Source organism: Chaetura pelagica, unplaced genomic scaffold (assembly GCF_000747805.2).
Source record: "Chaetura pelagica isolate M959 unplaced genomic scaffold, ChaPel_1.0 scaffold457, whole genome shotgun sequence".
Classification (NCBI taxonomy): domain Eukaryota; kingdom Metazoa; phylum Chordata; class Aves; order Apodiformes; family Apodidae; genus Chaetura; species Chaetura pelagica.
This window is the reverse complement of record NW_009953969.1, coordinates 558913-583452: the sequence shown is the minus strand read 5'-3', so window position 1 is coordinate 583452 and position 24540 is coordinate 558913.

Genomic DNA, 24540 nt, shown 5'->3' with positions numbered 1-24540 from the left:
CCATGGCTGAAATCTCCATATCTGCAAACACAATATCATTGAGTTCTACCTCAGACATTCACTTTGCATCAATGCAATGAGGCTTTGAGTAGTTGTCACCAAACATCTATGAGGGCATGAACATTTTCATGCCAGGATTTGCCATTTCTGCCTTTTTAAGCTCCAATTCTTACCTTTCACATCTTGTTCTCCTTCCCCTTCAGTCTTTCTGACACCTCACAACCATGGGACCCATCCTGAAGTAAAGGGAACAGGGTCAGTGTAGTTGTCTACTAATGCATCTTGGGCTGGCAGAGGATTTGGTGTGAGTGTTCAAAATATATTGACAGCACTTCTTCAAGTACATCAAAAGATGTACTTGAAGTTTAATATATTTCAGAAGACAACAGTAGAAAGCCTCAAATAGGATACCAGCACTGAAAAATCTGTTGTTAAGATCAGAATAGCAGCCAATGAATCAGTAAAAATTAATCACTTCAGACAGTTTGGAGAGAAATTCAGTCCCATTTCATTTTCAGATCCATAAACCCAGAGCACAAAATTCCTAAATTCCAATTTTTCCATCTAAATAACAACATTATTCTATGATTGTAACCAAAACTACACCAGGTAAGAATCTCATCCTCATCATTCTCCAGATTACAGGCTTAAGCAATATCTTTCATGTAAGTTAGCCCAATTGATGATTTTCATTAAAAAGGTTATTAAAATGTAGTGAACACTGACTTAACATTTCTAATAAGTCACAATTATACTGGTTACACTGTCATTATTAAAATAACTGTGACCCTTTGTTAAAGTCACATTACATTGAACACTCACAAGAGTAAGCCTCAAACAACATGAATAATGATACTATGAATAATAATGATACCTTGACTATTAATCAACTGGCTGGATTCAAAACTGTGGAAGACTGATAGGGAAGTATCTAAATTAATCCTGCTGTACCTTGTAGAATTAAAAATGGTAATGAAAACAACCCTGCCATTAATAGCATGATAAACTGATAGACACTGGAAAACTGGCCAAGCATGTCATCAAAACAAAACCCCTTTGTGAAAGGAAAGCATTTGGCAAAGTGTGAAAGGGCCTGATGGATTTTCAGATACCTTTTCAAATGTTGCTTCTCAGGTTTTTTTCCCAGAATGATCAAGAATATGGTAATAGCAACTGATTGTTATTTAATCCTGCACTTAAGAGTGTCTTCTGCTAGTTAAGATGTGAGGAAAGGAACATTCAAAATATCTGTGGCACTTGCTGGTACTGCTGGAGAAGTAGAGAAGACCTCCTTGATATAGCTTCAGATTGACTTCAAATTTCAAATTACTCCATTTCCTTTTGATGCAGTCTTCTGGGAATCATGAATTTAGGTGAGAACCACTAACCAAATCTGAAACTGGGATTGAAATGAATCTCTTCCCCAAAAGAGACCTTCAGAAGAAGGGTTTATTCATTTTTGATAGCTGTTTTTCTTAATCTTTTAGTTGCTATATTAAGCATTGATCACTTAGACAAGATAGAATGAGTAAAAGGACCTACTAGTGTAATAAACAACAAAATCATGGACAAGATTAGGAAAACTGGTCAATCTCAACCATATTTACTCTTCCTGAAATTAAATTAATTTAGTAATGTCACAGATTTTCCCCATATAATCAGCCTCAGAGGTGAGCTTTTCACAATGCTCTAATTACTTGGCAGTATCTCTCCCACTTGAATAATCATTACAAATATTAATTACAGCAGCCTGTAATGTTGATTGCCTGGTGTATTTTGTATTGACTGGCTTCTCCATTTATCTAGAGGTGGCACCAGCAATCAAAAAAGTTCTATACCAGGAAGATATCAAACACAAGTGATGATTACAGGGCTTCTCTCTCACCTCTTAACATTTTCCTCTGGAACTCATTAAGAATCTTTGTTACCTGCTGCAACCTGATCTCCAACCCCTCAAAAGAGTTTGGACTATTCTTAAAAATAGGATGATCAGCTAGAGAAAAAAGAAAAAAAAAAGCATTTTGGGAAAGAAATTATTTTCTGAGAGTTACATTGGTACCACATTCTGCCTACTGCTGTTGCTGCCAATCCTGGAACACAGAGAACTAGGAAGCAAGTTATGGAAATTGGCCAGGAGGTGGAGACCCCTCCTACTTGCTTCCTCTACCCTTCATTTTTTTCACAAAATATTGTGTGAATTTTCCAGTCTACTTCAATATTTCTGTGAATCCAACATGTTCTCCTAAGTTCTGCAAAGTTAAGACAGTTCCTGTTCAGATACATGAAACCCAAGTAATTATTTCCTCTCGTTTTGGGAGTGGTTTTTCCTTTTTTCTCCTGTTATCTACCCTGTTATTTATCCTGTTACAGTCTCGCCAAAAATAGGGTTACAGCGAACAAAGATCTGAACCTTTACAGAAACTGCTGTCAATCTTGCCATCATCTCTGATCCATCTTGTAATTTTAAAAAAGTGTATTTTTACAGTATTTCAGCACTGTCCAAACAACAGGCTGGATTTTCAACAGGATTTCTGATTTGAAAGTTGAGTTTTTCAGTTTTACACCAACTTCATGTCTTTATATCAGCAAGAAACAACGTGGCTGACAAATAAGTCCTGATATTAAACAATACACCCTCCATGGGTAGAATATATAAAAGAGTCTGGACAGAGAATATTGGACACTCACAATGCCCAGTCTTCAAATATTTGATAATGCTGTATTTGGATCAAACTGAGCACACACACTTGAAATAGAACAAAATTAAATGCTTTTTCTCAGCAGACATTTCCTGTAGTTGAAATTAAATTTGCAAGGCTCATTGGTCATTCAACTATTTTAGGAATAGATGTTGCAAGCTCTAAACAAGACAAGAAACAGATTACCAAACTATCTAGATGTTATTTAGATATCTTCATTCTTGAAAATCAAAATGTAGCAGAGCTCAGAAATATTTTAGTGTCATTCAAACCAGTTCCTACCCTGACCCTGAATTCTTTGTCTTGCTAAGATAATTCACAGTGTTTCAGAGAAGACAGAGAAAAACTGCAAAATCTTGTCATATTTCAAGGGAAAACATCTTAACTATGGCTGATAAATTAAAGCCTAAAGCATGGGCTGAATTTTATATGAATATGATGCAATAAAGTAGAAATTCTGTTCATAGGTGTTTGGAGAGATGTCATAATCAAACTTTGGTTTCTCTTTTGGAGAAGTCTTGATGCAGCCCTTCTGTAATCTTTGAAACTTTTAATTTCATTCTTTGGATATATTGGATATCGCGGATGAATCATTTTTCCAAGCCATAAAAAACATTTAGGGTCCATAGAGAATGTGATTGCCAAAAGCAGTTTACTATTCTTTTCAAGTGCAAATGCTGATTGAAATCTGAACGAATCACTGAATGGTTTGAGTTGGGAGGGACATTTAAAGACCATCTAGTCAAACCCGTGCAGTGAGCAGGGACGTCTTCAACCAGATCAGGTCACTCAGACTCCGACCAACCTGACCTGGAATGTTTCCAGGGTTTTCTCTCTAATGACAGAAATAATAGTTCTACATTCTATGTATTGATGTAAAAGTTTAAGTCTTAATTTTGCATTTCACAAAGATATTTCTTCCTTCCTGAGTAAAAAGTGTCTACCTGAACATTACCTACAGTCTTAAGTACAATAAATTTAAACATTCTCATCTAAAGACTTGTCTGTTTTCTGTGCAAATGAAGGGCTGAATAAATGTTTTATTCAACATTCAACTAAACAAAATGACTGGCTGTAAAGGGGGGGAAGAGGAAGAAGAGCATGCAACTAATGAATGATACAGGATAGCATAAGAACAACTAATAGAGGGTAAGAAAGTGGGTGGCCATATTTCATCTCTTGACAAGTCTGTTACCTAGGAAACAAAAGACCCAATGATTGCATAAATGACCCTGTGCCTGGGGATTTAAATTGATGAAATTATAGAGGACTGCAATTTATGCAGAACAAGAAAGCAGATTGTCAGGAGCATTGTTTATTAGGTGAAATAAAACACCCTAAAAAACCTATTGTCATTTCTATGAGATTTTCAAGCATTTCTTATTTAAGTCTTCTGTCTTTATTATCTAAGTTTCTAACCTAATAAAACTATGCAATCACCCTAAAACCTAACCAATCACCCCATCCAGCTGATTAATCCAGCATCTGACATCCCACAGTGCCAAATTCCTGCTACAATTAACTTCTGGGGTAAAGATGGCGTCATCCCTGGAAGTGTTCAAGGGCAGGTTGGATGGGGCTTGGAAAAACCTGGTATAGGGGGAGGTGTCCCTGTCCATGCAGGCGAGTTGGATCTAGATGATCTTTAAGGACCCTTCCAACCCAAACCATTCTATGGAATTTCACCAACTTCAGCTGCAGTAGAATCTCTCCCATAAAATGTTTTGGAAGACCCTGATGAAGTAATATTTTATTACTGTGGAGTATATAAAATAATAAATAGATGACATCATGATCAGCTGTTAAAACTAAACTATTGAGTGGTCTTAAATGTTTTTGAAAGTCAAATTGTAATTTCCAATGATTTCCCAAAAAAGTTAGATGGAATTCATAAATGCAGTCAGTTTTGACCTTGGAGAATTTGGCAAAATTCTGATTTCATTAATCCCTGTGAAATCTTTATTGTCAGCTGTCTCAAAAAATTAATCCTGTTTGTAATGTAAGATTTTTTTGTTCTGTTAACTCTTGGTGTCTGATACTGCCTCCTCATTGTGATCTTACTTTCACAGCTCACATACTGCAAGCTACTGGAAGGTTTAGGAAAGTTAAAATTCAATATAGGTTAAGAAGTCTGCCATATATATGTAGACTTCAACCTGAACATATGTATCACTTCTCTCAAGCTGGAGATCACCTGCCTCACTAGATATTCCTCTGGATTTCTGTTCTGGGTTCTCATCTTAAACATCTTTTATTCCAACAATTTTTTTTTATTTGTTCCCTATTCCTTCATTTCAGATAAAAAAATTATTGAGTTAAATAGGCTGAATTTCTTCAGTAATTAAGAGTTAAACATATTACAAATTTTAGCTCCTATTGTATGCACTTCTAAGTGCTTCCTTTTATGTTTTATCTAGTCCAGTTATTCCTTCCATGCACACTAGCTTCTCAGAGTTATCACTGTAGAGCAAATACAGCAGTAAGAGTTGCTGTAAAATAATGACAGCAGGGTCCTGCCCTCTGCTCAAATTGTTCTTTCTTTTCATGGATCCAGCCAGTGAACTGGAACAGGCTGAAAACTGGAAGACTTGATTCTGCTGACAAGCTTTTCAAGCTTCACATCCCAAAGACACAGTATTTACCAAGTTTACCATTTTCTGGATGGCTGCTCCACTGAAGAAAAAAAAAAACCACCACAACCTTTCAAGTAAAGTACAAAACTGTCTTAAAAAGTAAAGGACAAGTAAAGGAAATAAGATCAGCTATAGTGTGGCAAGGAAAAACTACGTGTTTGAAGTTTGATAGGATCAAAGAAGTTCATTGGTTTACTTACAACATGTTAAGTAGAGAAGACAAATCACACTCATTAATCAAAAAGAAGGGGAAGCTCCAGGAAAAAAGGAATAATGGTTAAATATTGGTAGGAGAAAATTCTTCTACAGATCTGAAAGCTCTGCTGTAGCTCTCACCTCATTACAGCTTGTCTAAAAAGAGACTATCAAGCTTGACTGTCTACCTTCTGCTGTAGAGAAGTTACCTGTTGAAATGCTTAGTCACATAATTCCTCATTTTCCTTCATCCATGGCTTGTTATGGAGCTGCCAGTAAGTAAGAAGAGCCTTGGAAAGTTTCTTAGCGACCTTTTTCCTTGAGAAATAGCCAATAGGTATTTCTTAAGATGCTTGGAATTATAAGAAAGAGAAACTAAAGATCACAGAGGCACACTTCACATCTCACTCAGCTTTTAGGAATCCCTTGATTTACCTTGTCCTGAAACACCAGAATACCCTCCTATCCATGTTACTTCTTGAAGCAGGATCCTAGGTTCCTTTTCATTATTCACTCCTTGCCTCAAATTCCATTAACAACAAACACTCACCTCCCACTTCAATAAAATGCTATAAATTCTGGAGCCTCACAGCTCTGACTGAAGAAAAAGTAAATAGCCATCCCTTAAAAATTAATTTTCATTTCCTTCTTAGGGAGAAAAAAAAAAAAGGGGGGGGGGGGAGGGACATGGCAATTTTGAAAAACAAGATGCATTATGTACTGCATATTAAAGTATTTTAACATGGAACAAAATTCACCACTCATGTTGCAAATTGTGTTGATATTTCTTCCCATGCAAATGAGTTTAATGATAGATCTTTATCCCTCCTTTCTAATGAACAGATGATCAGAAATCAATTAATTATCTTGTCTGATATTTTAAGAATAATAATTAAAAAAACATTCTAACAAAAAATATTTAATAAGTTACCTCCTATGTTCCAGTTTGTACCTATTGCCCCTTGTTTTGTCACTGGACAACCCTGAGAAGAGTCTGAGAAAGAGTTAAGAATTCAGAAATATAACTTTGGCTTCTGGGGAGAATTTCCAGAGGCATTTCTATGCAGGCATAAATTGGTTCTGTATAAGAAGTCAGTTCCAATCTTATTTCGATTTGTTACAGCCTATTAGGTAAAACTCCCTTTTCAATGTGCAGTGAGAAAGCTGATGAAGGCACAATGATATTTAAATATTTGTAAATAGATCTTCAGCTACTAAGATCAGACTATTTCCAGTAAGTCAAGGGGATTTTATATCAACTGAGAGTGTTACTACTCTAATTAATTATTTTCTTTGACCAAACATAACTATCATCTTAGTTACTTGCAGTTCAAATCACACATGATACAACAAATCTATGTATCCACTATATCTGTAGTACAAACCACTTATGGGGCATGTTTTAGATTTATCCTCTGTTCTAGTGAGGAAAAATCTCCAATGGGAATTCAGAGGGAATAAAACTCCCTAAATGGAGCAGAAGCAAATTCATTGCCATCATCCAGTATAAAAACCAGTTCATATCTGCAGAGTTTCAGCGTTTTCCTGGCAGTTCATGGATTTTCCTTACTACCCTGCAACCTCAGGAAACAACAGAATGCAAACAAGTCTCTGAGGATTCATCCAGGATACTGACAGAGTTGGCTGATATTGTGACCTGCCTCCTTTATTTATCCAATGGCTCAAAGCTGTGGCAAGGGAAGTTCAGACTGGATATTAGGAAAGAACTTATTCATCGAGAGAATGGTCAAGGACCAGAACAAGGTCCCCAGGGAAACTGGTCACAGCTCTGAGGCTGGTGGTGTTCAAGATGCCGTTGGACAATTCTCTTGGATATGAGGTTTAAATATTAGTTGTCTTGCATGGAGTCAGGAGTTGGACTTGATGATCCTGAAGTCTAGCTGGAGGCCAGTAACTAGTAGTGTACCCCAGAGGTCAGTTGTGGGTCCAGTTCTGTTTAACATCTTCACGTGCTGCAGCCTCAGCAGGTTTGCAGATGACACAGAACTGAGAGGAGGGGCTGATATGGCAGAGGGCCATGCTGTCTTCCAGAGGGATCTCAGCCAGCTGGAGAAATGGGCTGACAGGAACCTTGTGAAGTGCTACAAGAGGAAGCCCAAAGTTGTGCACCTGCAGAGAAGCAACTTGAGGTATCAGGACACACTGGGGGTCACCCAATTGGAAAAGAAGTAAAGGGTCTCAGTGGACAGCAAGTTCACCATGAACCAGTAGTGTATCCTTCCTGCAAAGAAGGTTGGTTATATCCTGGGCTGAATTAGGCAAGGTATTGCCAGCAGGTCAAAGGAGGTCATCCTCAGCACTGGTGCCACCCTATCTCTAATGTCGTGTCCAGCAAAGGTCCTCAGTACCAGTGAGACACAGACACACTGGAGAGAGTCCAACAGAGGTCCTACTTTAAATTCTTCTGCCTTTTCCAGGGATCTGCTAGCTTCTACAGTGAATTAATCCGTTTGTCAAGCTCTTAAACTGAGACTTACGTCTTGACTTCAGTTCATCCAAGGATAAGACATTTTAAACCACTGTACTGAAATTTCAGGAACATGGGCACTCTTGGATATTTTGTGGTTCTGCAGCTGTTCAATTAAAAGTAATTAAATCAATTTTGTGTGAATTGCATTAGTATCCTCAACTGCATTAGACAAAATATTGCCAACAGGTTGAGGAAGGAGATCTTTCCCCTCTTCTCAGCACTGGTGAGGCCACACTGGAAATAATTTGCCCAGTTCTGGGTTCCCCAGTACAAAAGAGACATAGACATTTGGAGACAGTCCAACAAAGTGCCACTAAGATGATGAAGGAACCAGAGAACATCAGTTATGAGGAGATGCTGAGGGAGATGGGACTGCTCAGCCTGGAGAAGAGAAGAGATCTATATAAATAGCTGAAAGGGGAGTTCAAAGACAATGGAGAAAAGCTGCTTCCAGAACTACAGGCAATGGACACAAGCAGAAAAAAAATAAATTAAAAAAAAAATTAAAAAAATTATATCTGAACATCAGGAAACACTTTTTTTCTATGAGGGTGATCAAGCACTCAATAGGTTGCCCAGGGAGGTTGTGGAGTCTTTCTCCTGGACATGGTCCTGCATGACCAGCTGTAGGTGTCCTTGCTTGAGCAGGAGAAAGTAGAGGTTGAGCAGAGGTTGACTTGAGCAGAGGTTGACTTGAGCGGAGTAAGTAGAGATTATATTTAACTTGCAAGTTGTTCCACATTAGTTTTAGAATTGAAGAAGAACTTGCAGACAATGTTGGTAGCACAGTGAGGGGCTTTGGGTAAATAATTTCTTCACTGTTTTCCTCAGAATCCAAGAAAACAAATGGGAATCTCTTCTTAAAACTCCTGTGGGTTAACGACAGGCTGAGGGGCAGATAGAGGAAGTCAGGTATGTTTAACAAGCAACAAACAGACAAATAAATCCAGCAATCATGAATAAAGCTGAGAAGAAATCAATAAATCAGTCTATAAATTACAATCTCTAACCTGCGCTGCCGGATGATTTGATGAACATTGCCCAGACTCCAGTTAAATAAGTAGTTCCACTAGAGGTCAGAATGTGTTAAAAAATCAAGACTCAATAGTAAATATTCCTCTGATAGAAAGGGAAACTATCCTGCATTTACTTTGAAACATGTGGGTAACTAAGGCAGAAAACGAGGCATTTTGAACATTCCCTCTAATCTGCCTCTTTCTACCTCAATCAACTGAAAGCAGAATTGAACTCTATGCAAAGGCAATCTGCTTCCACTGTTAAGATACAAGAAAATCAAGAAAAAGGGAAGAAAAAATATCCTGCAATTTACCTCTTACTGAGCTCTTGTATCTGTTGTTATGAAGAAACACTATAGTCAATATTATGATAGCCTAAGACTGTCTTAAAAAATGCAAATCAAATACTCAGCATACAGTGAATTTTAATCTCTTAGTCGTATCTCTACTGACCATTTGAGTGCTTAACTTGGAGATTTCATCTTTTCCTCATTTTCTTAATTACAATTGTAATTTAAGTTTGGATAGTAGAACTATTCAGGTTGGAAAAGACCCTTGGGATCACCAAATCCAACCATCATCCCTGCTCTACGAAGTTCTCCCCTAAACCATCTCCACCAACACCACATCCAAAGACCCTTACCACTCTTGCTGTGAAGAAGTTTTCTCTTATGTCCAGTCTGAACCTGCCCTGTTGCAGCTGGAAGCCCTTCCCTCTTGTTCTGTCACTAATTACCTGTGAAAAGAGACCAGCACCAACCTCTCTACAATGACCTTTCAGGTAGCTGTAGAGACTGATGTGGTCTCCCCTCAGCCTCCTCTTTCTCAAACTAAACATTCCCAGCTCCTTCAAGAGTCCTTCATCAGATTTATTCTCTAGGCCCTTCACCAGCTTTGTTGCTCTCTTCTGTACTCACTCCAGCGCCTCGAGATCTCTCTTGAATTGAGGTGCCCAAAGCTGGACACAACACTCCAGGTGTGGCCTCACCATGGTGATGGTGACACTCATTTTGAAGAGGCATTTGTAAAGGCTTCTAATTTTGTCAAACTTTTATAGTAATAGAGGAAAATGAGCACAAATGGTTAATCACTTCTCAAGCAATAATTTGTATATCAGGCTCAGTTGTTCCTTTTGTTTTGAGAGTTAAAAGAAGGGAAAGCAAAGACTTTGCAATCAAAACAAAGATTTAACCTTAGAAAAGTTTATGTTAGCAGTGAATGAGACTGCAAATACGCAGATGAGAGCATTCAATTAAAAATGTATTTCATCCCATATGCACGAGGGAGGAGAAATAAACAAGCTACTAGCAAGTTACTACAACGCACTTGCATAATTATTTAATTTTGCATTTTTATCCTTATGTTTGAAGTTCCAAAGCTTAAAAGTCAAAACTTTCCTCGAGATTTAAAGCCAGCTAATGAAGATATGAAGAATTCATCTAGACAGATTTGATATTTTTTACCCTTCCTACATCAGGATGTCAAACAATTCTCAGGAACACAAACAATTCTCCACACCTCACTACGAAAACAGCACATGCAAATTTTAAAATTAACTAGGACAAACTGAAGTGTTTCCCAATTTAAGAGGTTTGTATCAACAACTTATAGCCACCATCTGACTGGTTTTGAGTGAAATTATATAGCAGAAAGGAAAGGGAAATAAAATGGTAGACCACTACAGTGAGATTGTTCTAGCTCAGGGAGAACTTAGAGCACCTTCCAGTGCCTGAAGGGGCTCCAGGAAAGCTGGGGAGGGACTTTGGACAAGGGCAGGGAGTGAAAGGACATGAGGGAATGGATCAAAACCAGAAGAGTGGAGATTTACAATTAGTAGTAACCTCTTTAGTCTGACGGTGGTGAGACACTGGCCCCAGCTGCCCAAAGAAGCTGTGGAAGCCCCATCCCTGGAAGTGTTGAAGGGCAGGTTGGATGGGGCTTGGAGCAACCTGGTCTGATGGGAGGTGTCCCTGCCCATGCAAGGGGGTTGGAACTAGATGATCTTAAAGGTCCCTTCCAACCCAAGTAATTTATTTTCTTTCTCAAACATAATTACAGGCATACTTATTCCTGTGTGTAAATTAGTTTCTGGCTCTGTTGCATGTTCCACAAGAGCAGAGACTAATGGAAAACAGAACAATGTTGTGTTAAAATAAAATTACTGGGAACATTATAAATTACCAGAATGGTGTTGATGTGACAAAATTAAACAAGAAAGACATTGATTGATGGATTTAAGTCTGATATTTATTCCAGGATATGATTAGCAGCCAAATTTTGACAAGGATGTCTATACAAAGATAAATTTAAAACTATAACTAGCTTTGATCTTCCTTATTTAATCACTTTTCAGACAGTTTTCTCCCATTTCTTCCTTTTATTGGGAGTGGAAAATTGTTTTCCCATTTGAAAACTGGCCAGAGGAAAGGTGACTGGTGTTTAGCTCAGCTAAGTGTTCTTGGTTTCAAATGAGCATGTTAATTTATTCCTTGCTATTGACAGGGGAAAATACACAATTAGGATTCATGTGGAGTATTTCCAAACTGTCTCCAGTATTGATTCAAGCTATTTGCATGGAGATCCCAAAATATCTCCTATCCATCCCACTCGCCATCGTTCTGTCTTGACTTAAACATCTGTTGCAAATTACACAAGTTCCAGTGAGAAAATCTGCCATCAGGTTTGGATTTGTTAATGTAGATAAGGCATAAGGATATTTATGCTTATTTTCTTTGATATCAAACCTTGTCTGTACAAAACACTTCCACATTTTATTATTTTAATAGTTACTCCTCTTTGTTGCTTTTTTTGCTGATTTACTGTGGACCTCCATAAGTGTAGATTTTGTAGTCCAGTGATGTATTCCAGTCCTGATGTTTTAAATACATATAAATATTAATGCCTGTATTTTATCTTTTAATGTCAATAAATACATTTTTTCCCAGAATAATCATGAGGATAACTGACCTATTTCTGACCCTGAAAAATGAAGCTGTGGCCTTTAGCAGTGTTCATCCTTCAGGAAACACTACAGTTCTACATCTAATTCCTATACATTTTGCACCTTCAGCTTCACCCTTCCGGAATTAAATTACATTTTAAAAAGTGATTGAGCTCAAGAGACAGGGTTGAACTGGAGCATAACTTGAAGAGCACAACATTGAAAGTGTATCTAGCTAAATTTAATAAATAAAAGACAAGGGGAAGGGAAAAAGTCTTTATTTCCTGATTAGAGAGAAAAAAGAAGAGTCAATATGGGGATCCTGGCCAGTCTTCCCAGTCACAGTGCAAGTACTTGTGGAACAAAGGTCTCCACGTGAACACTGTGGAAGCCCCATATGTTGACACAATTACTCTGCCACCTATATCTATCCAATTACTCTGGGACGCACTTTGGAGAATTAGATGCTCTGACTAGGTGTCCTGGTTTGAGCCAGGATGAAGCCAATTTTTCTTTTTACTGATTTTTTTTTCCTTCAGTAAGCTCTCTTGTAACTAGCAACAGTGTGTTCTGCTAGGCTGATAAGACAGTGGAATGTTTTTCTAACTACTGAGGCTTCAAGGCTGCACCTGCACTCTGCCAGCTCAGACACTGTGGGGAGATCTGTGACCCCCCCCACAGGAGGCTGAGTTAGACAGACAGCAAAATTGGCCAAAGATATTCCATTCCATATATCTACGTAAGCTCAGAGGAAGGTCAGAGATCAGAGAAGACAACTTCCTTCCTTCTTCTTCTCCCCTTCTCTTCCGTCCATGGCCGGTGTCCAGGGAGGACTCTGTTCATCCATCATCGTCGATCCTCAGGCTTGATCTCTCGTGACCCCCATAACTCTCTGCTTTCTCCAGCAGCAGCTCCGGGATTCCTCGGGACTCTTCCCAGTTCAGGGAAGTGCTGTGGGAGTTGCTAGGGTGGGGGGAGGCGAGAGGCTTTTGCCCATTCCTGAATCTATCTGTATATAATTGTATATATTTTCTTGTATGATTCATTAGTGTTTTAATTAAAGCTGTGTAGTTTAGTTTTCAACCCAGCCAAGTCTCTCTCTTTTTCTCTCTCTCCTTCCCTACCTGGGTTGGGGGGAGGGGGGATCGAGAGCATTGTTGTCGGACCTGAGTCAAACTGTGACACTAGGAAAGTCTATAAAAGCTATTTTATTTTCATTAGTTCTGTGGACATGAAATCTATTCTATTCTGGCAAATTCTCCAGCTTTTGTCAGACCCATGATCAGTCATAAAGGGAGTTAAACCTACTCATGGACCTGTACTCCATCTGAATCCATATTCCAGAAAGCATAAAAATATTTTTTAAAATTAAAATTTTTCCTACTGCTGTTAGCTGACAATTTATTTGGGTGGACTCTTGCTCTGTATAAGAAATGGAGAGTTTCCCTTTCGTCTTTCTCTTCTAAGTGTATTTTTCACTTGATATCCAAGCATTGTTTCCCAGCAGTTTCCTGAGCATAGATAATGGAAAACCTACAAGTTGGATCATTACAAACCAGGAAAGCAAGGCAGTGTTTTGGGGCTTAAAAACTAAGTAAGTCAGTGATGTTGTTTCCAATATGTTTGAGGTGTCTGATGTTCATGACGCGAGTGCTCTAGAGAGACTGTTACAAATTATGTGTATGTTTCATTGAGGTAAGATTTAATTAACTGACTTACAAAAACTTTACACTCAGACAGAAACAAGAGAAGGAATAGAGGTGTTGAAGCAATAATGTTAGAAAACACGAGGTATCTGGGAAAACCTCAAGACAGTCAGAGATGAAGAAAGTAATTGTTATCTCCAAATCTCACCACAATGTTATCACTTCTCACCAGAGAGGAAACACCCCACACGTTTACTTCTCCAACTTCCCACATCAGAACAGATTAATACCTTAATTAATGAATTAAAACCATTTAATTCTTCCACTGTGATGAGGTTAATTCGTGGTATAACCAGGTAAACCTTTAAAAAGGATAAACATCAGGACTAAACAATGGCCTTTCAGTTCAAAGAATTTCACAGAGTAAACCAGAAATAGCCACATTAAATTCAGACCTCTCCCTATAGGCGTGGTATGGTCACCTCTTGCCTCTCTGCTTATGAATAAGCAGAGCAACATTCTAAGAATAATGTGAGAGATCAAAAAATTAAAAAGATGGTGGCAGGATAACCTCTGTAACTGTAAAAAATATATATGTTCTTTGATCAAATAGGATGAAGAGTGAGGAGGTTCAATCACATGGCTATTAATTTTCAGAGCCAAACAACTCAGAGTGTGGGAACACCACATCCAGTCAAAAAACGCATCAAAACCCCAAAACCACAGAAGGAAACATCTTTGACTTGTTATCAGTGAGACAGTATTTTAGTAATGATTTTCTTCAGCACAGGGTGCCTAAGACAAAGAGGATGCTCTGTTCTGTAAAATAAAATACACTAGAATTGTCTTCGTAGTAATAGTAAAAACAACAGAGAATTAAAGAATCACAGAATCCTTCTTGCTAGAAAAAAACCTTTTAGTTCATTGAGTCCAACCATTAACCCAACTCAACTTAGTCCCATGCTAAACCATGTCCTTCAGCATGACATCTATTCGACTCTCAAACACCTCCAGGGATGGAGATTCAACCACCTCCTTGGGCAGCCTGTTCTCATGTTTGATAACCCTTTCAGTGAAGAAGTTTCTTCTAATATCCCACTTTAAACCTCCCCTGGTGCAACTTGAGGCCACTTCCTCTGTTCTATTACTTGTTCCTTGGAAGAAGAGATCAAACCCCCTCACTCCTCTCAGACAGTTTTGGAGCCAGAAGGTCTCCCCACAGCCTCCTCTTCTCCAGGCTGAACACCCTCAGGTCCCCCTCCTAAGACTTGTGCTCCAGCCCCTTCCCCAGCTCTGTTGCCCTCCCCTGGAAATGCTCCAGCTCCTCCATGTCCTTTGTGTCATGAGGGGCCCAGAACTGACCCCAGAATTTGAGGTGCAGCCTCACCAGTGCCCAGCACAGGATCCCTGCCCTGGTGCTGCTGGCCACACTAGTGCTGATGGCCAGGATGCTGGTAGCCTTCTTGGCCACCTGGGCACACATTGACTCATGTTCAGCCACTACCTATCAATACTCCCAGGTCCTTAGAGAAAATAAGGCTTCTAATGTCCTTTTACTTCCCAATCTAAAATGACTTCTGAAAAAAACTTCTATTAGATGGGTTTATATTAGCACCCTAACTTCCAAAACCCTTATGAGAACCCACCTTCTAACATACCTTCTTCCCAATTTGTACCATTTTTATTAGACACAAAGTGAATTTTTAACACATAACATCTATGTAAATAACATCTCTTGAACCTAACATCACATGGAGATAATAAATATGCAACAAAGACACACTTCATTTTCCTGATTTTTTTAGCACAGTCATGGTAATATGGCATGAAAGATCATATTTATGGATATTATTTTGTTTACCTTTCTTTTTCCATTCATTTGACCATTTGAAGTAGTTTGGTTTTTTTTCCCTGATTTTTTTTTTTCATCAAAACTACTTGCATATAAAAAGCACAATGAAAATAATGATGACAGCTTACCCAAAATTATGTTCATATATCCCTATTTCCCTATTTAATGAGAAATTACAAGTCACAAAGCTGGAGAAATCAAAAAGGAATATTCAAAAGTACAAACCTGGATTTTAAAGCTCAAGAAATGATCAGCTTACTCATTTTCTTCAGGAAGTCTGATAGACTTGTGCTCACTTCCGTCAGTTAAACTTTTGTTTGTAAAAATAATCGCCATTTTATTTCCAACTCTCTCACATCCTGATTGTTAGTTTCTGTGTCCTTGATTATAAATCTTTTCCACTCTGCATTACCTTTTTTTTTTTTTAAAAAAAGGTTTTTCTGACTCATCTTGACAGAGCTTTTTTAATCACTCCATTTGACTAGACTGTAATCAGGAAAATGCCTTTTTTGTTTAGTTTTGGGGTTTGTTTGTGCTTTTTTAGGTTTTCTGTTGGGTTTTTTTTGTTGTGCTTTTGTTTTGTTTTAATAATAATACATAGCACACTGGGGAACATTAAGGTGTTTCTTCCTGATTGCTTCTCAGTTTTTGAGAACTTGTTTATTGCCCTATTAGGAATTTTCCTTAACTTTATTTTAATGGTAAACAAATTTCTTTATTCTTTTTTTTACCTCTGTTTAATGGGATTTCTTCTAGTGTATTTCATCAATTTTAGCAAAGATAGAGAATCTAATGTTTGAAAAACTGGGAGAAATCACATCCACACCTTCTTTAACTCTTTTTTAAATGGTGCCTTTAGAACAGAACTTGAGTTGCTGGTAGAGATAATTTTTCTCCCTCAGTGGTATCATTTAAGAGTTAAACAAACTGCAGTGAAAACCACGATTAAAAAATTACTGTGATAGCTAAAGATTATTTATGGTCTCAAAAGACAGAACTGTTCAGGTACACTAAAGATCTCCCTTTGACTATTCTGGGAGTAGAATTTGTCACTTCTTTGGAAGTTCTGACTGCCTTAGTGGAAAAAATGGAATGTCTCAAGGTTTACTGTGTCTTCAGGTAGGCTTACAAAGCCTTACAATATTTTCTGGCTTTAGTAATTTAATATCACAGCAAAGTTAGTGGTGGAAACTAGTAAATTTAAATGCTGCAGAGCAATGGAAAAACATGTCTTATTAATTCGTCACCAAGCAGACATTTTACTGTGCAAATCAGGTTTACAGGTGGATTTATGTATTTCTAGGCTTTCCATAAGAAAAGGAGACCAAACTTTGCACACTGATCTTTTTTTTTTTTCTAAATATTCTTCTAACCTCAAGACACAAATTATAAATCTGGTAACTCAGAGTTCACTCTTCAGAATTTCACTTCAGCCCACTGAATAGAGGTATTAGAAGGAATGCAGCACTGATTTGTGATCATAAAATCATGGAATGGTTTCGGCTGGAAGGGACCTTAAAGATCACTTAGTTCCAACCCCCTGCATGGCCAGGAACACTTCCCACTTGATCAGGTTACTCCAAGTCCCATCTAACCTCACCTTGAACACTGCTGGGGCAGTCACAGCTTCCCTGGGCAACCTGTTCCAGTGTCTCACCACACTCACACTCAAGAATTTCTTCCTGATGTCTAACCTAAATCTCTTCTCTTCCAGTTTTAATTCGTTCCCCTTTGTCCTTTCACTCAGCCCTTGTCAGAAATCCCTCCCCAGCTCTCCTGTAGCCTCTTCAGATACTGAACCGTGCTCTAAGGTCTTCAAAGACCTACCAACTTATATGGCAGAACAATTTATAAAGCAGAGAAATCCTTACATGTCACTAAATGCTTCAGAAAATAAGTCAAAACTCATAGTTATTCTCTTCACGCTTCTTTTACTAAACACTTTTACTACAGTCTCTCTACAAGACTAAAAGATTATGATAAACTGGTATTATCTCATCACTCTAGGCCTAATAACAACAATAGCTGCAACAAGTGTACACTTGTACATGAGATCATTAAAGGTGCAACTGTTTAAATAATAAACATGACTCATACTTGCATTTTGAAAGAATGACTTGGAAAAGGAAAAAGGAAAAAAAGAAAGAGAGAAAGGTATTTTCAGCTTACACTGGGACACTATTTGAGAATTAAGAAGATGGCTTCCTCATTCTTCAAATACTTGTCAGATCACAAAGTGGCTACGATAGGAAAGACAGAAAATAATATACAGTATTATTGTGCCTATAATAAAATATAGCTATATTAAATGAAATGAAAAATATTGTTTTGGAATCAATTTTTTTCAGTCATTTACCTCTGAAAGAAATAAATACTAATAAATAATACATCTTGCAATAAGAGGATGCAATATTGCACCGGTTCTCACAGGTGATAATTTTCCCTCAACTTCACCAGAAGCTGAGTACTGCTGAAATTAATTACTGAAAGAATGTAGCAACTTCACAATAATATTAATTGCAGATGCAGGTAAATCACAAATTAAATGCTGCCACATTAATTGGATAGATAAATATTATTTTGAAAAGGCTGCCAGGTATGAAAATATAAACCTGTATTCAGAAATAACTGTGAAAAAACAATCTTCTAAGATTATTTTCCATTGTCTACCTACTGTGGCCACATTTTGTAATGTTGCCATCATTTGCAGTGATTTTTGTAATTTGTCACAGCTATTCTGCAGATTTGTCCATCACCTGATATTTTTGGTGCAGGCAGAACTATGGTAGCTAAGCAACAAAAAAACTGAGGACTCAAAACTGTCTCTAAATGATCATATTTTGTGTTAAATAGGCATTTGAAATGGGCCCTGCTCATAAATTGAACTGGATTTCCTTTGGGTGACCAAACTGTCTTCATTCAGCTGATGGGACGGATTGTAAATATTGTGGCTTCATGTTTAGAAAGTGGAGCAAAATGTTTCTTCCACACCATGGCTACCCCTGCTGCAGAGTCTCTAGTTCACCCTCAGGTTCAGTGGAAGATGAAGCTTTCCATATACCTTGACATCTCTTCCAGGAGGATCTATTCCATGATTTTGGTACTGAGGCTGAATAATCTAATCTACTTCTAGCAAAGATTAGACAATTTTTCTTTTTTCCACACCATAAAAATACTATTTTTTCTTACAACTAGCCAAACAGGTTACATTTTTAGGAGTTTATAAGAATTCTCTCTACAAATACTTATTACAAACACTAATCGTTCAAATGGTTTGGGGAGAAATCTGTATGAAATTCATGACCAAAGCCTGATAATCTTCTCTAAAAACTACCATGCTGCTTGCAGTCCATCTGCCAAAATACTGTCACTTGATGCATTACACTTTCAGCTTAGGTTGCAAATGTCATCACTGCTGATCTAAAGACTGCCTCAGAATGTTCCAGTTTCTTCAATGTAAGCTGCTTCTGACATCGACTAAAATGAATATTGTTATTAACACAAATATAATTAATTTGGCCTGAAAATTAATGAAAAATCTTCTGATTTTTTATTTTATATATATGTGTATATATACATACACACACTTTTAAAACCCTACAGAGTTTATATATAGCATTCAGGGGTGGTTACTAGAAAATCTGAACTCAGAAAAAGCATTCTCTGAATGTGCCACAACAACTTGGTAACAGGGACTCATTGCCACACACCCCCACCTCAATATGTGACCGGCTAAAGTGAAGGTTTTTGAGGACATTCCATGTGAAATCTTCCCTTTATTACACTGCAGTATGATACTGTATTGATACCAGTCTGTGTTAAAAGATGCCTGGTCTTCATGCTGGGACACACAAGCAAGTGCTCGAGTCACTAACAAATGTAATTCAAACTAATTCTACTCTCAGAGTTAATGCATGGATGGACACACAATCTTAGGTGATGATAATTTCCATTTGAGCATTTTAAAAAAATCTTCCATTTAAAAGAAAGCAGAAACAAGGGATTACAGAGCTTATGTCATCTTCAAACCCAAGCAAACAAGAAAGTTTTAGGGAAACAAAGTACCTCTTACATCGTTAAAAATAAAACTTGGAATGACGGAGCAATACTAAAAGTGAAGCAATCCACGTACCCTTCTCTTGTAATATACTTGTAAGCAACAAGTAAACAAATACTTTATTTTTTGAGCTAGTAGAGCTGATCACACAGACCCATCCTTTAGACGTCATTGTTTCCCAGCTTCAGGGAGGTGTGCGACATGCAGGCCAGACAGTTTAAAGATACACAAATACTCCTGCCATGCAAAGACTCTGCGATTAAAATGATAAAGAACAGCAAATGAACTGATACAAGAGCTCAGGGCAGGGAAGGGGAGGAGAGCGCGATGCCGGAGCACAGGCACAAGGCGGTGAGGAAGGAGGAGGTGCCGCGCAGAGGCTTCACCTGCAGCCCGCGGTGAGAGGACGGGCTGTCCCCAAACCAGCTGTCTCCTGCTGCCCACGGAGGACCACGGGTGGCAGACCTGTCCCTGCAGCCGGAGAGGAGCCCTGGCCCGGGGACGCGGCTGTTCGCGGGCCAGCCGTGTCTCTGTGGGCAGCGCGGGACCCGCCGGATCCCGAGGGGCTGCACCCGGTGCCGGGGGGGGAATCTGGGCCTGGCAGGGACCTCGTGCTGGAGCGGGGCCAGAGTGTCAGGAATCCTTCCCATGAGGAGGAGGCGGCGGAAAACCAGCTGTGATGAACTGATCCTAAATCCCATTTCCTGTCCCTCTGTTCCACGGGGGGGAGGAGGGAGAGAAATGGGGAACAGAGTCATTTGGGCCCGGAAGAAGGGAGGGATGAGGTATTCAAGCTCTGGTCCCTGTTTTCTCTTTGTCCTGTTTGCATCTGATTAGTGATAAATTAATTTATTTTTTTCCCAAGTTGAGTGAACCCTCCCTGTCCTTGTCTCGACAGGCTTTTAGATGGATCTTCTCCTCCCCACCCCAAAGTGGGGGTGAGTGAGGAGCCACCTGGTTCTTTGTTGTTGGCTGTGCCTAAACCAAGGTCAGTAGAAACCAAGGTTATAATTTCATATTATATGATATAATGTAGGATATTCATGCACTAAGTATAACTACTGCAACAGGTAGCACCAGCCCTGTTTAAGCAATACAAATATATTAAGACCTAGGTATGTTTTGTAAGTAATAATAATTATAGCAATATATACAGCAACTTTAAAAACAACTTACTACATGCATTTCTGCAAGTTAAAACCCTCATGGCATCAAAACAAAATATTTTCATGCCTACTGAATACAGTTAAGAAGAAGCAGCTGGCAAGAAGTATCCAGATGGATTGGTTGCCATAAGTAAACAGAAAGGAGATTAATTCTCCTGCAAGAACACTGACTGTTTTGCAGCTTTTATTTCTCCATCTCTTTATCGGATAAATTGTGGGAAAGTCAGCTTTATTTATTGGCTTTACTGAAAGCATTCAGCTGAAAATCTGCAATGCTGAACCAGGAAATACGTTGTTTGTACAATTAAAAACAAATCACATTTCAGACAATGTAGTAGCACATAATAAACACGAGGAAAATAATTACTTAAGCTGTGGGCTGCAATGGAGAGTGATGTACATTAAAAGAGTAGATAAAAATTTCAAGACAGTGGATGCATGGATGGCCACTCAACAGCAAAAATTCACTCTATGACTTTCATGCCAATTGATTTATTTTTTTTTTTATTGGATAGCTTGCCAAAAAGTGAAAGGAATATGAACGCATCAATAAATGAAAAGTCTAATGTTTGTAGAATGCTTAGCAGCACTTAGAAATTACTTCAATGAAGTAACAAACTAAATATCTGGGAAGATCTGAGGACCTTAGAGCATATTGAATACTATTACCTCTAAGTAGGTATTAATGTTCTTGGAATGAGGCCTCCAAACACTACATTGTTTTTGTCTGCTTTGCTGCTGGCACTCTAACTCAGTTCACAAGGGCAGACCAGGAAAGATTAAGGCATTTCCTCTCTTGTTTCCTGCTACCCACCTGGAGGGTAGAAAAGGAAGGTGCATAAAGACCGAAAGGCAAGAGGGTTTGCTTATTTCCCTACAGGTTTTGGCCCTGAAATGTCACCTTTTGAACTGCATTAGGGAAGGAACCATGGAAAAAGAAAGGTCCATTTCTTCCATTTCCAAGTACTGGATTTACTGGTCTGCATAAAGAAGGAAGCTTTCAACAAGAGCAAGTTTAAGGGAAGCTATGAGTGGAAAACAATTTCCATACATTAATTTTCAAAGACAGGGATTTCAGACAGCAGGAAGAAATTATGAATCTTGCATGCAATTTACCCTCTTATGCCAAAAATAATGAAAACTAGGACAATCTGTTCCACAAAAGGATTAGACACTTATCCAAGATAGGAAAACTGTCAGTATCGGTAAACATTTTTAAAACTTTACACTACACTTGGGAATCCAACTATTTTGAAGCATCTTGGCAGATATGCTCCTTTTCTTATGAATCATTTGAAAAGGTCTAGGAGCTTCCATTTTCATAATTTGTTTTTTTTTACAAGAAAATTATTAAAATGTCAAAACGCCTATCAGCAAATGTGACTTGGAGAACAGATGAGAAGATTTATTTCTGCCAACTACAGGGAATGTTAATTATGTCCTTGTAATAGTTTCTTCAGACCAAGAAAGTAAATGTACTGGATGTAGGTGGCAAGGTTTTCACAGCAAAGGAGGCGCAGGGAATACCAATATCTGAAGAGGGGGTAAAAGAAATCTGGGGAGAGACTTGAACTCCAAAAGTTGTGGTAACATTGTGGTTAGTGAAGAGAAGCCGAGTTTGTAGCGATGCTGCCTCAGTAATTCAAATCTCTATTGGAAATTCATGTTGCAGGAAGAAATTGCTTCTGAACAAACTGTCCACTGAAGCCCAGATCATTTGTGTCAGGGCTTAAGATCCCTTTTTTACAGGAATTTTGTTGTTACAGCTGAGGAGAGTTCTTAAGTCAACATTTATGTCTGTTTTCTTTTAATGTGAGGTTCTGGGTCTGGCTGAGAAGGAATTAGGCAGTAAGGGTTTGGTTTTGTGACTAAAGTAGTTCTGATAACTGAGTTTCAAGTGCAGACACAAACACCTGCAACTATTTGCTGTTACAAAAGAAAACCTCACCAAAACCAAACAAGTCAGAGAATAGAATCTCTTTGGATTTACATGTCAGGTAAAATTACTAGAAGTGCATGTATCAGGTTCAACAAATTGTATAAAATCCCTCAGCTTGACTCAAGCATTGTTATTCAAATAAGTTTTTAAAATTAATTAGGTTCTCATGTGCAGTCTTTTGATTCATATGCATTTCCTCAAATGCACTTAAATCAGAATTCATAACATGCAGGTCGTGACACTCCTGCCATTTGTTTTTTACAGGAGTAGCTTTCATTAACAACAGGGTGATGATCTTAGCCTTGGGTTTTCTGATTTTGTCAGCTTGTGCTACAATTTTAATGAAATTTAAAACTAGGCTTTTCAGCATTACAGTCCTTAAACAGACTTTTTAACAGCTGCAGTTTCCTCTGTACAATCCATTTACAGTTCCTATCCTCTTCTTACTGAAGCAGCAAAACACACTCTTACAGATTCCTGATGTCCTTTATGAGATACAGTCATAAATATTTCTGTTCCAGTAATGCCATTTAGTTTTATTAATATCCAGTAATCAGTACAGACAGGTTTTTATACTCAATTCACTCACTGTTTACTCTCTGTTGTCCTAAAACACTTGTTTTTGTGTGAAGTCAAGCTTACAGTTAGGTGTGAAAGCAGATGGAATCTCAACTTCTAGTAATGTTGTCTTTTCAACATGAGTACAGAAGACAAAACATCACCTGATATCAGAAATATATGGAAACTCTTATGGCCTAGCACAGTATAGATATCAATAATTTCCTGTAGCTTTCCAAAAGATCACTCTATTTTGGAGAAAGCTATTTCAGATAAAAGCTTCTAACCATCTAACCAAAAATCCAGCCTTTAAGTGCATACAAAAGAATGCCCACACATTAACAGCAACCAATAATTAAGTACATTTTGTTAAAAGAAAAAGAGCTCTTCTGTTCACTATTAGAAAAGGAACTGGAAGTGGGAATGAAAGGGATAAGTGCCTCTTTCACCTTGCTGCTCCTCTCAATTGATATATTGGAGATCTCAAAATGTATTTCTTCTACACTGGTTTTCACAGCATCACAGGACCATAGGAGGTGGAAGGGATCTCTGAAGATCATGGAGTCCAACCCCCCTGCTGCAGCAGGAACACCCAGGGCAGGTCACACAGGAACGTGTCCAGGTGGGTCTTGAAAGTCTCCAGAGCAGGAGACTCCACAGCCTCTCCGGGCAGCCTGGCCCAGGGCTCTGCATCCTGTCCCAGGACACAAGTGACAAGAGCTTGTCCCTGCCTTCTTGGTGCCCTCATGTATTGATAGACATGAATCAGGTCCCCTCTCAGTCTTTTCTTCTCCAGACTGAACAGCCCCAGGTCTCTCAGGCTGTCCTCATATGACAGATGTTCCAGACCCTTCATCATCCTTGTAGCCTCTGTTGGACTCTTTCCAGTAAATCCCTGTCCTTCTTGAACTGAGGAGCCCAGAATTGGGTACAACACTCCAGATGTGGTCTTACAAGGGCAGAGTAGAGGGACAGGACAACCTCCCTTGACCTGCTGGCCACACTGTTCTTAATACATTCTGGGATACTATTGGCTCTCTTGGCCACAAGGACACAGTGCTGTCCTATGGATAACTTCTTGGCCATCAGGACCCCAAGGTCCTTCTCTGTGAGGCTGCTTTCTAGTAGGTCAGCCCCTACTCTATATTGGTGCATGGTGTTTTTTCTCCCCATGTGCAGGATTCCACACTTCTTCTTGTTGAACCTCATGAGGCTTTCTCCAGCAGCAGCTCCAGGATTCCTCGGGACTCTTCCCAGTTCAGGGAAGTGCTGTGGGAGTTGCTGGGGTGGGGGGAGGCGAGAGGTTTTTTTGCCCATTCCTGAATATATTTGTATATAATTGTATAT